Genomic DNA, 17,376 nt, shown 5'->3' with positions numbered 1-17,376 from the left:
CTGAGCTCAAGCCTTTCAGTCTTTTTTTTTTTTTTTTTTTTTTTCCATTTTTTTTTCCCCTTCATAAACACTGCAAGGATGCTTACACAGGAGAACTGAGCTCCAGTGTCCGGAAGGCATCTAGAAATGTTCAGGTGCATGATTGCTTCCTTGATCTTCACATTAAAGCATCCTTCTGTCTGTAATACAAATTTAATCAGCTGAGCTACATCCTCTTAGGCTGAAAGGTCCGGGAGCCCTGGAAGTTGGCTGATTGTGGCTCTGTTTGAGACTATTTGTACTACAGGAGTGAGAATGGATTTAGTTGAAAGTGCAGGAGAAGTGGCTGTGGTGAAGGTGATTGCCATGTGGGTGGTGTTCAGGGAAGGGGAGCAGTGGAGGAGGATCTCTTACCTGTTGTGCAAGGGCACAAAGGTGCAGGTGGCAGCAGGGGCAGTGCAGGCTGTGAGAGCTTTGTGGGAGCAGCTACAGCAACACTTTGCTCCCAGAGAGCATCCTGCTGGCTTGGGGTCACCTCTCCTGGCTGACCAGTGCCAGGACAGGGCCTCTGCAAAACACCCAACGTTTTCCTTGCTGCAGGGTGTAATTAGATGCACCCCCAATCCGTGGAATTATAAAGCTGGAAATGGAGTGTTTCTCTCCTGCTCTCTCACAAGGGAACCAATTGCACTGCTGGGATTCTCAGACATATTGAGCACAATCCAGTTCCTTCTGGAACCTCAAGTTTTTTCATCTACTCAACCCAAGTACCTGAGGCCTCAGCTTTGCTCCACTTGGTGCCCTTTTGCTGGGGCAGCCTGGTCCCTGCACTGACCCCAGGTCCCTCTGCTGCTGCTCAGCACACAGCTCCTGGCACCCACCACTTCTTTTCCCCCCAGACAAGGTTGTTACTCTTTATTTATGTGTCCAGGGCTGAAAATGGTGTCTAATTAATGGATGCACAGCACTGCTCTGTGTTATTAACCACAGAGAAACCAAAGCTCCTGAACCTCCTCCCTTTCTTGCCCTCTTCAAGCCATGTGATTTTCATGGCAGGTTTGCCAGGGCAGGTCACAGGCTGGAGCCTGGCTCTTCCAAAATGTGGTCAGTGAAGACTTCATCCCAAATGGATAAATTAGAATATATATTATCTTTTAACCTAGGGCAAAAGAACAGATGGAGCATCAAGGCAGTGCCAATTCAAGATTTTGACAACAAAAATATGGGTTCTTTCAGCCACAGTAATTTAAAACAATGGCTCATTTTTCCTGCTGTTTATGACATTTAGTAGAAATTTCAGGAGAGTGACAGGTTCTCAGGCTGTTCTCATCTGACTTTAAAAACATCTGCCTTAGGAAATAACTTCGGATCTAACCTGTGAGCAGCTTTCCAGTTATTTTACTAAATAAATACAAGTATTCTGTAAAAAAAACAGCTGGTACTTTTGGAAGCTATTTTTCTATAAGGTAAAGTCAATCAAATCAGGTAATAAGGTAAAGTCAATCAGTGTGCTGCTTTTCCATAAGTGTTCCAGGAGGACCTGCAAAGAGCAGAGCTGAAGAGCTGCCATGCCTAAACCTGGAGCCTGGCTGTCCCTCTGCCCCTCAGCCCCAGCTCCTGCAGCATCCTGCAGCACCTCTGGTCCTTAAAGTTTTATTTAACTTTTTAATTTGTTATTTGAAGTGATAGAAACCGTTTACACTCCAGTGGTGATGAGGTTTGCATTTCAGCATCCCACCTCAGGAGCAGAGGCTGCATTGTTGTCTCTGGTTTGTTTATGGAGAACAAACACCTCTGGAGAAGAGCATGGATTTGGCCAGCTTCAGATAAGAAGTTTTGTGGCAAGGCTGAGAGTCAAACCCAACATTTCTGAGTGCCAATCCAGGACTGTTTAATCACCAAACTCTGCTCATCTTAAAAATATCTTTAAACTTATTTTTTTTTTTTTTTTCTTTTAGGTCTAAGATGGTCCCATGGCAGTGAGCTCGTGGTGGCAGATGAACAGAATTTCCTCTGGTGTCCATCCGTGGCTTCCACGTGGCACAAACCAGAAGCCATGGCTGCTGGCCAAAGCCTTGGCCACTGGGTGCCATGCTCTGGAGCTGTGGCAGCATCAGGGAGCAGCACTGCAGGTACCTGGGCTGAGTACCACAAACCAAACCAAAATCCAGGCCAAGACCCCAGATGCCTCCTGGAGACCCATGAGGAATGCCAAGGTAAAACTCAAGAGATAGTAAAATATAAAGGAAAAGGCTGGCTTTCCTCTGGATTTTTTTAGCATTTAATAGAACTTAATATAGCATTATTCTGTTATGAGATGGTAGCAGGAGCAGCTTTTATAGACCCTGCTCTATAAAATCTAATTGGTTTCATATCTGTTCAATTCTAAAGGCCTTTCTTTAAGGGTGTGGGGGTTTTTAAAAAATCAAATAATAGATTTATTCTTGATGTCTTGGGCACATTCTTGCAGTAACCTCATCCTTGGACCACAACCTTGGCAGAACACACACATCCTTAATGAGGGACTATGTGTTCTGTGGAGTTTTTATTACAAAAGAAAATGAACAAGTGTATTAGGAAGAAAGGGAGAAAATAGAGAAGACCACTCTCTTGGCAAAGCTTTGTATTACAGATCTCATTTCTCTGGGTGCAGCTGTCTTTAGGCACCCATTTCAGTGAGCTGCTATATTATGCTTAACTGCAGATGATTCCCAAATTTGCACTTTGGTGAAACAGGCATTTGTGCAGGTTCCCCATAAAAATGACTGATTTGGGTTCTATCAAGAACTCTGGCTCCTCTCCAATATAAGAAAGGATTACATTTTTAGAGAGATTTATCAAGATGGGAGTAGTGAAACAAACATTTTAAATGTCCAGTTTAATCTTCTCTCTCCCCCAAAACAAGCCTACATGGGCAGAATTTTGAGCTGTTCTGAAATGAAAGCTTCCTGAAAGAAATGTATTTCCCTGTGGGGTTACCCAGCTTTCAGTCCTGCTTCTGTGGATAGGTAAGAGAGCTCTGGTTTAATTTACTATTTATGAGACGTGCATTCACATTGCTGAGTGACCACAGGACTCTGTGCTCTTAAGAATCTGCAAATGAGATGGAGCTCATTATTTTTTAATGCAAAAAGGATTATTGCAATCTTAGTGCAGGGATATCTAACCTCAGATATGGGATGTGTACTGAGGCTTTTGCTCTAGGAAGCCAATAAATACATGCAGTATTTTCAGTCACTCTGTTCAGCATATAAAAGCAGTATTTAGTAGAATAACACTTCAGGGGATTCTTTTTTTTTAATTGCAGACCATGACTTGTAGGAGATTGCCCTCCTCTTTGTGTGCATTTTCCTTTACAGTTGTGAGATAAATGCAGGGAATGTCTTCAAAATAAAGCTTCTCCTTAATAAGAGAAGATTCATTATTATCCACTCCCATCTCCATGCACAAGACTTGGTCTCACAGACCTATGGGGAAGCAAAGTCTGAGAACCAAATAATCCCCTGTTAATTTTTCCCTCAGAAAATTAGGATTTGCTTTATAGGATGATGTTCCTGGGTGCCCAGGGATGGGCACAGGGGGGTTGCTGCAGTGACTCCCAACACTGACAATGGATCTGGTGCTCATCCCATGATCCCATACCAGCAACTCTGCACTCCCACTCCTCCTCCCTGTGGGACATCTGTCCTTAAATCCTGCAGATGGGACCCTCTCTAATTCTTCTGGTCCCTACATTTCTCTGAAACAGAGCCCTTAGGGAATCTGGTGAGCAGAGCCCAGGGAGTAAGGGCATTCCCAGTCCTTAGGTACCTTTTAGAACCCCAGAGTAATTTCCTGGTGTTTTTTGCTCTCCTGAGCTCGTGTTCCATAAATGCAATAATTGCAAACATTTGTTTTGAACTGTACAAGCCTGAGCTCCAGAACGAGTTTTATTTAATGCAATTATATCTGACAGGTAATTTCTAATAAACTCTGGAAAATGATAAACCTCTCTCTAAATCCGTGAAGAGAAAAATAGGGCAAATTGATCAAATAAGCTGTTTCCTACATAATAAAAAAATTATTATGTGCATAACATCCTGGAATAGAAATAGCTCTGGTGAAACCATCAAGACAAGCAGGAATTTGCTGGAGGCATCTGTGCAGTTTTGCAATTTAGGTTCCCTCCTAGCAGAGAGCCCAAGAATCTGCCTTAACTCCACAGGAGCAATTCCCATGTTTGCACACCCACCCCTGCCCTGAGCCTGCCCTGCCCTAGGAGTGCTGGGTTATTCTGGGATGCAGCCCTGGAAAGCTGGAGACTCATTTCTGCCCTTCTTGTTGCTGATTGAAGAGTCATCTTGTTAGAGGAGCAGAGCCAGCCTCCCTGCCTTTCCCTAGTTATTGAAAATGAACCCAGGCAAACTGCTGCAAATATAATTGTGAGATTTGTTCCACATCTCCTTTAACTGAATGTATGATACCCCTGAATCTGAATTGCAAATAGCTGAATTCAGGTATTGGTTTTTTTCTAAAATGAGCTTTTAATAATTATTGAGCTTTTTCATCTCCACTATGTAGCTGAATTTACATTAAAAATCTGAATTCCATCTGAAGTTCTCCATCTCGCAGTGTTAACACCCCTCCCAGATAACTAAAGCATTGCTACAAATTAGGTCTGGGCTTGGCTGCAGCAGCTGATTAACATCACATAAGAACAATTAACAGCATTTTTAGGAGAGGATAGGAAGAAATTACCACACGCAGTCAAAACTATACAGAGAATTTTAGGGAGGTATGTAACTAGGCAAGTCAGGCTAGGAGAGTGGCCTTACCATGCCTGCCCTGCTGAGAGCAGGTGGGGGTTCCTTGAGGACCACAAAGGCTCTTTAAAGACTGGAGTCTTACAGCTCTTCTAAAAGATATATTTACAAAAACAATTGAAAAGTCAAATTCATTCCTTATTAACATCCTCCCAGTTCTAAATGGTCTGGCAGCACCAAGAAAATGAATGAGAGCTTCCCTGCCTGAACTCTGAATTTCTTTCTCATTTGAGTTGGGTAAGAGGAAAAGACAGGCTGGGAAATGAGGGCATCCACTGAGACAGCTTAAAGAGAGCTCAGAACTCCTCAGTTTCCTCAGTCAGCTCTGTCTGCAGCCCCTTCTGAGGCCATTTCTGAAGCCATTCAGGGGCAGTGGCTGAAGCAGCTGCCTTGGGGCTGGGGAGGCCATGTAAAATCATATGAACAGAGCTTTCCCATTTTCTAACTTAAAGCATCATTATGTCTGACCTCCTGTCACGTTATGCTTCATTATCAGGCATCGTCTGAGGGCTGGGGAAAGCTCTATCTGCAGCCTGGCTTGTGAAGGGTGGGAGCAGATGGGAAAGGAGAAAGATTTGCTTATTGCTGGTGGGAAATGTTCTCCTCTGAACCCTCTGCCCTGCTCCCCAGGCTCCAGGGGTAAGGCTGGATGGGGAATCCTGTTACTCAGAGGCTGAGGTTTTCCTCATCCTTTGGAATCATGGCTGCTGCCAAGCCTCTGGGGAGGACAAAATAAATGTCTGACAAATTCCTTTGCTCCTCCACACATTCTGAATTCTTGGAGAGGACTCTGCTGTCTGTGTTACAGCAGCCAGGAAGGCCACAGGCTCGGTCAGGTCCCTGCTGGTTGCCCAGGAACCAGTCAGCACCAGTTGCTTTCATGGTTTCATCCATCACTTTGAGGTCATAGCACTGAAGATGCAGGGGCTGTGGTGCAGTTGTGCTCCTCCTGGTACCTGAATCCAAGCAGCTGCCTCCCACCAAAACAGTAAAACCCCTTTGGATTTTAAGTCACCCTGGCAGAACATTGTGGCCTTGGGTGATAAATATCACACTGTAGGAAGCTTCCAGGAACCACCACCTTAAGTCTGTCTCTATGCTTTTAAGGTACTTTACATATTTTCCAGTATTTCTGCATCATGCTGAATAATGTCCTACAGCCTTAGATGCATCTCTTACCAGGTTACCACAAGCTCTGGCCTTCTAAATACTTGACCAGATTAATTTGGAAATCAATTCCTTGTGTATTGCTGAAGTTTATTTGGCTGTTGAAACATTGTCCAGAAATCCATGATCTGTCCCGAAACTTCAAATAAACCTTTCCTTCTTTTAAAATAACCTTTGAAATGTTTTTCATCAAAATGAGTGAAATGGCAAGAATAATAGATGTTGGAGGATTTGTATCCAGTTTAGTTTCCTGCTACTCCAAATGCTTTTGGAAATGCTGATTGATTTGTAACAAAGCTTGAAATGTCACCAAGAGGAATGAATGAAAAATACACTGCTCTAATGTATGTTGAAGCTGAAATTGGCTCAAAGTTTTAACCTTTAGAGGTGCTTTTTTACTTTTTTCCCCTTCTTTAACTTTTCACAGCAAACAGTTGGAAAGGTAACTGGGAACAAAACGCACGTAGAGGAAAGAAATAAGTTATGCTCTTATTTGTGACACATTTACAAGAGAGATATCTTAAAATTCCAGTGAGTTTTAGGATTGTTCTACTTAAAATAGAGCTTGTAAATGTCTGACGTCTGGACAATTTCTGAGACAGCAAGAAGACCCTTGGGTGACATTAAGGTTGCTCCCAGCCTGCCTGGGTCCTCTCCTTGCACCCACAGAGCTCACTGGTTTTCACTCATGGAAGAAATGACTGGTGCCTTCTAGGGTTTACTTTTTTTTATTTTCCTGATGAATTTACTCACTGGAGTATAAAAAATAATAATAAAAAAAGCCTGGGGACCTATCTCACTGAAATAAGTCTGTGATTGCTTCTGGCTGAGGGAAGATTTGCAGCACCTGGAGCTGCAGTGCTGGGGAGGCTCTTTGAGGCTCCCTCTCCCCTCTCTCCTTCCTTCAGTAGCCCCTGATCTTTGGGCAGAGCCAAAGCCCCAGGAGCTGAGTGTCCTTTGCACAGAGCTGTGCCCTCTGCTCCCTGGGGCCACCACGTCCCAGCACTTGTCCTGCTCTCAGCACTGAGCCCAGAACAGGGTGAAGATGCTGTCAAATGTGGGGTTACAGCTCTTGCACAAGATTCTGGGGAGGAAACCAGGGCCTTTTTCTTTACCAGCTCCCTCTCCCACTGCCCTGAGGGCTGTTCCCTGGATGTGATGGTGAGGAGGGGGAGCAAGAGGTACTGAGCTAAACCCCATCCTCCTGTGTGTGCAAAGGCTTACAGGTAACAACAAGGGGATAAAAAAGCAAGTTCTCAAGTTCCAGGTCATTGCTGGGTTGAAAGTTGTTGTCCCATCAGAGCTGGAGTAGCCAAGCCCCTTACTGCAGTGTGTCTGGGAATGCTGAGCTCAGAGGGAGCTGCACTGCAACCCAGTGAAACTCCTGCAAATGGTCTGGCTTAATCCTGGCTTTGATGTTATCAAGCTCTCTCACCTTTTCCCTAGATTTTTTATTTTTTTTAGCAGAAAAAGGCTCAAGATTAATCCACCTATCTCATTTCAACCTCATGATATGTTTGTTCAACATGAAGAAATCAATGTTGAACTAGAATTTTGTAGGGAAGGAGAAGATCTGTGGAGATTACATTTTTATTTCAGTGCAATTTCACATTTTACTGCTGCGTAGAGCAGCTAGTTAATAAGGGATCCTGGAGCACCAGCTCCACACTTTATTTATTGCTGTGCTGGTGTGTAAAAATCAATCCTTGTAATTTTTATTGGTGACCACATGCTCTCTTTGGTATTATTATAATTGTGCCTGGCATTGATTGATAGCAGCCAAGAATCAGAAGCAGTTCTGTAATTCTGATCCCTCATCAAAACACAGGGAGCACCAGGGATGCCTTTGTGCCTGCTGGGGCTGGGCTGATTCCTCAGAGCCCTTTCTCCTGGTTTGCTTTGGTGCTTGCTTGGCATTGAGCAGGGATGTAGCTGGGGTGGCTGAGGCTCCTTCTCCACCCCTAGAACCATCCCTGGGGCATTAATGAAATCCTTTCTCCCTGGAATCTCATGCGAGCCCCTTGGAACACCTGGCAGAAATCCTTCCCCTGATTTTGCTGGGATAATGGGCAGTTATTGGGAATTCTGGGCTTGGCTGAGGGAAGGTGATAAGGAGAAGAAGAAAATTCATCCTCTGGCTGGAGAAGCAGCACATGTGTAGCCAGGGTCTCTCTCTAGCCCTGTTATTTGATCTGGAGAAGGAAAAGGAGATGGCTTACATGAAATCTGAGCATGATAATCATCCTGAAAATCCGTGGGGGGTGGAAGCAGGCTGCTGGAAGGAGATCAGTCCTGGGCTCCCCAGACACGTTGGCTGAGAGGTTGTAGGGGAAGCCAGGAGAGCTCCTCCATCAGCCCCCAGGCTGGCTGCAAGAGCTCAAGCCTTCATTTTTTGAAGTATCTATGAGTTAAGTTAGTTGTAACACTTGATTACTTACTTAGCTTTCAGCATCTGCTTAAAAAGGTTTAATTACTTAATTTGAACTCAGCTTAATGTGGTCAGGACTGCAAAACTAAGGTTTACATGACTTAGCTTTAGATATCTAAAGTGAAATATGATGCATTGTCTCCACCGTGCCTATAATAAGAAATCCCTTCTAAAATAGTGTGGTTTAGACCTCCAGAAACTCACTTCAGTGTGTAGAGCTCATGAAAAGAAATTGCTTCTACTTGCATACATTAAATTTTTCTTCCATTGTCTGATAATCCTCTGCATGTTAATCTCATGACTGCTTTAAAGATTTTTTAAATTAATGTTGAAATTACCCATTTGGGTAGTAGCAGCATCTGTTTCAGTGTTCTATCCTTGTCTGGTATTGCTTCATTATAGATGGGATGAAGTGCTGGAAAGGCACTTGAGATGCAGGTTATAAAAATACCACAAAGGCACAGAAAACATTTGTTGGAGGAGTGCTCTGTGAATTCCTATGTGTTGCTTTTAGCAGAGATGCCATATAGATGGGTAATGTTTGTTATTCCTTCTTTCCATGGCCACAGGGATCAAGCAGGGCACTGCTGCAGAGGGAGCAGGTGCTGGTGCTGCTGTGCTTGGGGCCAGAGGATTCCAGCTTTCTTGGCTGACCATGGAAAGCCTTCAGGTAAGATTAAATCTTCTTTCCCTGAAGACAAAAGGCTTATCCTGAATTTAATGTGAGCTGTAAATCACTGGGCTAAGTTAGGCTGAGGTTAGGTTTCGGGTTAGGGTTCAGACTAGCATCCTCAGGAACCCATTTTACTCCTGATCCTCTAAATCCCCACCGTGGATAAAAGGCTTAGAGTTAGTAAGCAGATGATAGTGATGGCTCCCTCAGCTGTTCTTAAGCTGGGGTTTGGTACAGATGTTGGATGAATTTTCAGAGGAAGAAAATGCTGAAGACTTGATTCATGGGTGGGTCTTGGCCCACATTTTATAGGTCTTCAAGGAGCCACCAGAAAACCATTTTTTCCTGCTCTGTTTTTGAAGCCTAACCCTACAGTACGGGAGCTGTTGGCACAAACTCAACTCAGAAGGAAATATGAACCATTTGTCAAGGAAAGCAGCAGCACATATTTTAGCCCTGCAGGCTTTCAGATATTACCCAATAAAACAAGCTCGTCCACTTTTGCCTTTTGAAACCCCAAACCCAATTTTAAGTCTGTTTTCTCCTTAGAATTCACCCTAAAGCTTTTCTCCTTCTGGAAAACATCCCAGTCCCAGGAGCTTTGGCTGGGTGACAATCCTGCCTGCACTGCCCCTTCCTGAAGTGGAGCTTTAAGCCAAGGCCAAGGTCCCCAGCAGGAAGGTCCTTCTGCAGCTTCACTCCTGTTTGAGGTGCCTCAGAGTAATTGCATTTGTTTGAGAGGCAGTTGGGTGCAGGAAATGGGGAAGAGAAGAAGAAAGAGGGAGGAAACAGCAGAAGTGTCAGGATGAAAGCAGGAAGGAATTTCAGGAGGGTTTCTCATGATTCCTGACCTCCTGTGGTTGCTCCAGGATGCACCCTTCACAGCTGAGAGTTATTGGTCTCTGCAGCCAGAGGTTTTTTTGGCTTGAAATTCTGATCTGGGCCAACTTCCAAGCATTTACTCATTTAGATTAGTAAATCTAAGAGAAATTAAAGATGAAGATGTATTATCAGAGTCTTTAGCTTCTGTGTAATACTGGTGCATGCCTATGATTTTGTCATTACATCAGTTCTTGAGAACTAGAACTGGCTTTCAGTAATTTAATTCTTACTCTATCATATTGCATTCTTGTGCTGCTGCCTTGACCCCATCTCTTTGCTGAGTTAAAATAGGGTTTTACAGTTTTTCCTTGAGTGTCTGTGCCTTCAGGAATCCCAGAAAACTGTGGCATGGCCCTTCTCCCTCACTCATAACCAAATATGACACCTGGGTTGACACGTGCAGTGCCCAAAGCTCAAGGCTGGACAGAACCCTCTGACCATCTGTTCTGACCTCCCTGGGTCACATTCCTGCCTCCTCTGGTGCCTGCAGGAGCTGATGTTTGACTCACACAGCTCAGGTGAAGGCACCCAGCTTTCATTTGGACTCTACAAAGGATGGGGAACACTCTGCTTTCTGAAACAATTTTTTAATTACAAACATGGACAAGTATTTATGGTATTTATGCTTTATTTTTGCTCTGAATTTATCCGTCTCATGATATCTTCAGATGTTATCTCCTGTTACTCCTTCATTCAGCATTTTCTCCAGGAAAACACTAACTTAGCAATGGAGCAGCTTCAGGGGACATGCCAGGACAGTGGGGGGCAGTCACTCAGTTCAAGTGTCTTTTAAAGTAAATGAGATTTTTTTTATTTGGTGTATCCCAAATAAAGCCAAATACTCTCGCCAAGTATTTTTTTCAGTGGGGACTGGTCTTTTAATGGTCTTGAAAGTTGGTTTCTCTGTCAGGCATGGATGGTAAAAAAGGGCTTGGCTCACATGCTGCCTTATTTAGCCACCATTAAAGGCAGGACAGTGTGCTGGATGGGCCACTGGTCTAATCCAGAATAACTTCTCTTACATTCTTATTTTAGCATCCACCACCTGCATTCTAATAACTTTCTGGTGACTTTTCCCAAGGGACTGTGGCTTCCCCCCCAGCAGTTTGTCCCAGCTTGCCCAAGGCCCAGGGTGCTCATGTTGGCAGGGTCTGCAGAAGGTCTGCTTTGCATCCTGCCTTTCATCAGGCAAAACTAGCACTGCACTTAATTAAAAGTGTTCACTCCACTGCCAGCACCCCAGCAGAGCCGAGTTCATATCCTGAGTTCTGCTTCAAAGGAAATCAGAGTGGGAAATCATGTGTTTTGTATCACTGTCCTTTATGGGATGGTTAATAGCAGTGATTATTATAGAGCAGCATAACGTCTCCTATACTCTGTCCTTTCAACAAAAGGTTTTAAAGATTACCAGCCCATTAAAAATCATCCTCCCTTTTAGGAAGTAAATACTGGCTCAGACCTCCTGCTGTGCAATTCAGAATGGGATATTTGATGCTTCAAAGTTTTTCAAGCAATGATACTGTAACGTGTCATTAAACACTTCTGCAGCACGAGTGAGAGTCCCATCAACCTGCCTGTTACCCAGCGCACTCTGTAATCCCCAGGCACTGGCTGCCAGCCCTGCAGAACCCCCCTGCCCCATCCAGTCTTTGAGGAATTGATGACTACTCATGGGATCACCATGTGGTGGTGGTGTGAATGCCATGTGGGTGTGTGTGCTGGGCTCTCTGTGATTAGGGAATTAAATCCCAGCTGCTGGTTTTAAGTCATCCCCAGCTCTTGCTCTTCCTCAGCCCAGGCAGTGCCCATGTTCCTGCAGAACCAGACCCAGCTCCTGTCCCCAAGTTCTCCTCCCCATCAGACTGAGAGTCCCCAGGGCTCCCCTCTGTGCTGGATGGGGGAGCTGCCCCTGTCCCTGCAGGAGGCTGCTGCTCAGTGGCACCCAGTGTTGGCCATGTTTGTCCCTCAGGACAAGGTCCTGCCAGGCAGCCGGCCCTGCAGAGTGGCACAGTGTGAGGGGTGAGGCATTTCCCTCTGGTTCTGAGGGAACCAGGGGGGCAGTGCCTGTCCCCCTCTGCCACTGCTGCTGCCTCTTCCTTGCTGCACCTGGGAACAGCTCACAAGTGGCAAGGACCCAGGAGTGTCCTGGGGATGTGATGGCATCCCTGAGGCAGAGGTGCAGGATTCCCAGGGGGGTTCAGTCACTGTGTTTCTTGTGAAATGTAATGTTTTTCTGACTGTTCCCAAATGATTTTTAGATCTCTGTGAAAATTCATAAAAATGGTTCTGCTGGCACCTACGTGGCATCTGTGAGTGTCCAGCTGCCCTCCTGGTGCCTGATGCCCCAGGTGACCTGAGAGCCAGGCTGGGTTCTTTCTTCCTCACAGCTGCCCCCCATTAAGCAAACCCTCATTAAGCTGCCCAGTTTCAGCTGGGGGTGGTAGGGTGCTTCCTTCCTATATCTGCTGGGGAAGGGAGGAAGGAGGTGAAAGACTTCTTGGAGTCTCTTTGTTCTTTTTCTTCTGTGCTGGGGCACTGGTTCTTCAAAGGTGTGTACTTCAGGTAAGATTTAAAGGTTATTATGATTTCACTGTGGTATCTTGCTGATAATGAGCAAAATAAGAGTGGGGGGTTTTGGGTTTTTTTTTTTTTCTGTCAGTGAAAGAGATGCCTTGAAAAACAAGAGCATGGTATTAAAAATAGCCCCAAGGAACCTGTGGTGCTCCTTGCAGCCTCTATGTTGTTGTGCTGTTAATTATGTGCTGCAGACACCCATAGAGCTCCTTTTCCTTCCTTTGGTAGGTGCCAAGAAGCAAGAAAGAACCCAGGGCCATCCCACATGTGCTGCTGTGCAAAACCTTTACAGCAACCCAGGTGTTCCTGTGCCAACAGGTAAGGACACTGCTACCAAGTGAAGAGTTGGTTGCTGTAATGCTGTCTGACCACTACAGGTTTCTGTGTTGATAACTCCTGAAAAGGGCTTTAAGGGCCTAAGCTGAATTTGGGGTGGGAGCCCTGTGTTGGGGTGCCTGTTCTTCTCAGCTCTGTGTTTGCACCCCCAGCCAGCAGCTGCACCTGCACATTGCAGCCATCAGTTTGGAGATGTCTCTACGAGCTGTCCCCAAGTGTCAGATGCCATTGTACTCTGTGCAGCACTGCTCTTGGTCTGTGTGTGTGTAATCACTTTGGTTAAGTAGGAAAAGTAATATTCTATTCATTTAAATATTGTAGCATCTGACACAGCTGCAACGCTCCCATATTAATGGCTCACTTGAGGCCAATTCTTCTACTCAAAGGGCTTTTTCCATCCCAAATTCATCATGCAGGCATCAGGCAGAGGTTGGGATTTTTTTGTTTGGTTTTTTTTTTTTTTTTTGAAGGACAGATATTGATATTCTTCCAAGATGTGGAAACAGATCCCCTTATCAGCACTGCTTAGCATCCAGGCTGGGAGCAGAGGCACTGCTGTGCCATTGAGAGGCCCCGTGTAGCATCAGGGAGCTCTGCTTTCCTGTAGAACAGCTGTGGAAGCACTTGGATCTTACCTTTTCAGCCTAAAAAGCTGTTTGTGTTTGGCTTTTCTTTCATTGAGCTTTGTGCTTTTCATTCCCTGTGTCTAGCAGGATATGTATATTTTAGTCTGGATAATGTGAGCTCCTGTGCTTTGGTAAGGGTTTGGTGTGAAATGGAGACAAGGACAGATGTCCTTGGTCTGACCAAGGTCTGTCCCTGGCCCAAGGCTTTGCTGCTGGGGTGAGGAGGGCAGAACAGGGGCTGCTCCTCACCCGTGGAGCTGGGCTGAACTTGCAGCTTTTCCCAGTGAGACTTTAAGCAGGTTGCTGAGGCTCATTGTGCTCTGTTTTTCATTGCTGCAGTGCACAAAATGGCTTTTGTGTGTGTGTGTGTGTGTGCAGTTCTCATGTGCTGACAAAGAATGCTGTGGGCCAGAAGTAATTTTTAGTTTGTCTTTACCTGAGCAGCACAAGGGGCACCTCTCCATGGCTGAGGTCCTGCAGCAGCCATGGCCCCAGCCTCCTGCCTCTCTCCATGGATGCTGGTGTTCCTGCTCTGCCAGGAGCTGGGATTGCATGGGGCAGATGGAAACCTCTGGGATGTGTCTGCAGGCTTCCAGCCTCCCCTCTTGAGGAGCTGGACATGCCAGAGGCAGCCACCTGCTGAGGCTTCCATCCCAGCCTTACTCAAAATGCACTGTGAGGTAGCATTAAACCCCCAAAGCTGCACAGACTGTGAGAAGCCCAAGAATGTTCTCCTATGGCAGATCTCAGGTTTATGTAAGAAAGTGTCTGGTAAATGCCAGTAGAGTTAATGAACTGCTTTTGGCTTGGGGGGTCTCCAGTGATGGGTGATTTGGAGCAGCAATGAACACATGGTCTTGGTGCTGCCAGCTGAGGTCTGAGTGTTATTGCAAAGGGCAGAACTGATTGATTTCCTTGTCTAAACTATTTGCAAGCTTGGTCATTACTTTTGCAGCTGATAATTTCACTGGAGCTTGGGACTCACCATATCATGGCTTATAAAAATTTAACCATCAGTGAAATCCTAGGCAATAAATCACTGTGGTGCTGTGTTGCCCTTTTGCTCTTAAAACTTCATTGAAGCAGGAGGAGCACAGAGGACTGCAGGGTAAGCACTGGCTGCTGAGGCACCACAGCAAGTCCCAGGATTCATGTCCTGCTCCAGTACAACCCCTATGCAGGGGTCAGATTTTCAGCTTGCCCTCTTGAAGTCACATCTTGGCAAAGTTCAAGTCAGACTTTACAGATGATGTGGTGGTAAATTTCCTGCAGGCATTTGGCTACTGGTCCCAAGCACTGGTGCTGAGGTCACTCTTCACTCCCTTGCATGAAATTATCTTGCCAGGGGTTGCCCAGGGTTGTGTGGTTGTCCTCAAAAAGCAGGAGCATCCTCAGGGACCATCTTCTCAGAGGCAGAGGTGGGTTCCAGGTTGGGTTGTAACAGAGATGTGCCAAGGTGAACTCCCAGTGTTGGTTGCTTGGGGTTTTTTTTGTTTCTTTAAATTTATACTTGGCTGGTTTTCTGCTTTTCACCTCCAAAAGCCATGTAGCTGTCTGCAGAGAGTGCTGTGACATTATTTGAAGTGTTTGACACAGCAGAGCTCAGGCTGGTCCCTTGGTGCTGTGTCTGTTGGATAATACACAGGGAGCTGCACTGAGCTCTGTGCTGGGGTTGGGGTTTGGGGAGGTTTTGTTTAGCTTTGATTTTTGGTTTTAAGGATCTTGGCTAGGCTTTAACTAGCACTGGGTGAAGTTACTCATTCATTTAAACCCCGGAGTTCTAGAATTACCTGGAAACAGCTTTCATCTGGTGTGCCTGTAAGCTGATTAGATCACACTTGGTTTCTGCAGCTTTAAGAAGCTGCCTGTAAATGTAATTAAACTACTTGGCAGAAAAATGAAAATAGGGAAATTCAGTGACCAATGTAACTGGGTTCCCTAGTGCAGGAGGGCACTGTTGGTGTGCCCATGGCTGCAGTCCCTGGGGGTGACCAACCTCTGCTTCATGTGTTTCAGCTTGGGAAAACTCCTGACCCTCCTGCTGTGGGTGACAAGATAGATTTGATTAGCTCGAGCTGTTATGAGGGAGGAGGAGAAATAAAATGCAACTAAACCATATGCTGGAGTCTGGTGAAGAGCTGCTGTGCTTAGGCTGGGGATTTCAGGTTCCAGCTTTACAAAGCTCCCCACTGGAGGCAGCAGCAGCACTGTGAGGAGCTGAGGTTTCCTTCTGGCAGGTGCTGGGGGTGGGTGGGAGTGGGGATGCCGTTCACTTCTTCAGAAGTTATTGCAGTGTGTCAAAAAAAAGAGCTGTTTTTACATTGCACAGGGAGGGGCACGTGTCTTCCTTCAGAATGTGACCTATATAAAGATGCTGTCACAGTTATCATTTTGTTCCAGAGGTTCTGTGGTTTTGGGTTTATTCAGAAAAAAATAAACGCCAAGCCTAGCTTTTGGCAGCAGGTTAGCATGAAGATGGAGTGCAGGATCCAGTCCATCAGCTGGCCTGGCTCTCCAAGGACATGGATCAGCTCCTCTGGATAACACCCTCCAAATGAAGCCAACTGCAAGAGCTGGGCTAATTTTTCTCATAGCAAAATAATTTTTTTAGAAGACTGAGAAAAGAACAGTAGCTGTGAAAATACTGCTATGTTTGTTCATTTGTTGTCTCTGAGCTGTCTGCTCTGCCTATTTTTCCTGCCTGCCCATTCTGGTTGGAGCTGTAAGACCCAGTTCATTAAACTGCAAGTCCAGAGGAAACACCTCTGAGCACCAGGTCCTGCCAGCACGGCCTGAAAGCTGCCAAGGTTTCACAGCCTCCTGACTCCAGATGTCGTGTGCTCTGCCTGCTCCTTCAGGAGAGTGCAGGTGTCACCAGCACAGGGTCACCTGGGAAGCAGATTTTTCTGGCAGGAGTTGGGAACAGGAAGCTGGTGGTAGCATTTTTGCAGGCTCTTCTCTCACACGGGTGTTTGGTTGCCAAGGGGCTGGAGTCCAAAGTGTGCTGGAGGTGGATGTGGCTTGGGAGCTCTGTTTGGGAGGTTGCTTCAGCAAATCCTCCACCTTCAGTTCTTCTGGGTCTCAATGGGTCCCTCCAAGGCACCAGGGACCACTGAACTTGCAGCTTGCAACTGCAGCTTTCCAATGGCAATGATTTATTAGCAGAGGGGATTTCTCCTGAAAATTTCATGATGCTGATTCCACTCTGTGGAAGTCTGATTGTTCTCTGTCCAGAGCAGATCTACCCATCAGGATACAGGGAAGAATTTTGATGCACAAAGACTATTTCTGGTCAAGGGAAGCTCCCAGAGAGCCAAAGCACTGGGAAGTGCACTAGAAATATAAAGGATGTTTTTTCACATTTATTTCTCTGTTCAAAGGGAGTGCATAATGATTAGAAAATGAAAGTGAGCATGTTTTCTTACCACCCGTGGAATTACTCTTTAATATTAGGGTTTATTGTGTAAATTACCAGCATGAGAGATGAGTGAGGAACTTGCAGTTACACTCCCTCACGAGGCTTTGCAGCCCTCTGTAAATCTTTTGAATTGTACTCTCCCAGCTTATGATGTATTTAGAGACCCTTGAGCAAATTACAGAGTTGCATTAATTCCCTGTAATTTCCTATATAAGCACATAGTCGTTATTAGTTCTGGTTTATAATAAAAACTCTTCAGTATCTATAGAGAGAATTAAACGTTGCTAATTAACCTCAATTCTGGTAGCAGTTCAGAGTGTGTGTAGTGTCACTTGGATGGAGGAATCCTACCCTTCCCTTCCTAACCCTGGTTTAATATTGCCTCAACCACACATAGAGGCTTTGCAACAAATTTGTCACCATTTATCTGCTTTAACTCCTTGAGTTCTGTCCCTGTGACAGTTTGGGCAGCAGGTATTCCCCAGAGCCTT

The 17,376-nt window shown here is 45.4% G+C and overlaps 1 long non-coding RNA gene across 1 annotated transcript in view; it reads left to right on the top strand.

The window, feature by feature from the left end:
• Window positions 1–12,801, top strand: part of LOC139801711 (uncharacterized) — a 131,684-nt gene extending 118,883 nt beyond the window's left edge. Inside the window, exons 4-6 of the long non-coding RNA XR_011728280.1 lie at window positions 1,938–2,195; window positions 8,946–9,046; window positions 12,734–12,801. This is a non-coding gene — a long non-coding RNA (uncharacterized lncRNA). The remainder of the gene's footprint in view (window positions 1–1,937; window positions 2,196–8,945; window positions 9,047–12,733) is intronic.
• Window positions 12,802–17,376: the final 4,575 nt, after the last annotated feature.

The sequence above is a fragment of the Heliangelus exortis genome, chromosome 12, assembly GCF_036169615.1.
Source record: "Heliangelus exortis chromosome 12, bHelExo1.hap1, whole genome shotgun sequence".
Taxonomy (NCBI): domain Eukaryota; kingdom Metazoa; phylum Chordata; class Aves; order Apodiformes; family Trochilidae; genus Heliangelus; species Heliangelus exortis.
The sequence above is the reverse complement of the archived record's forward strand: the minus strand, read 5'-3'. Positions and strand labels throughout refer to the sequence as shown.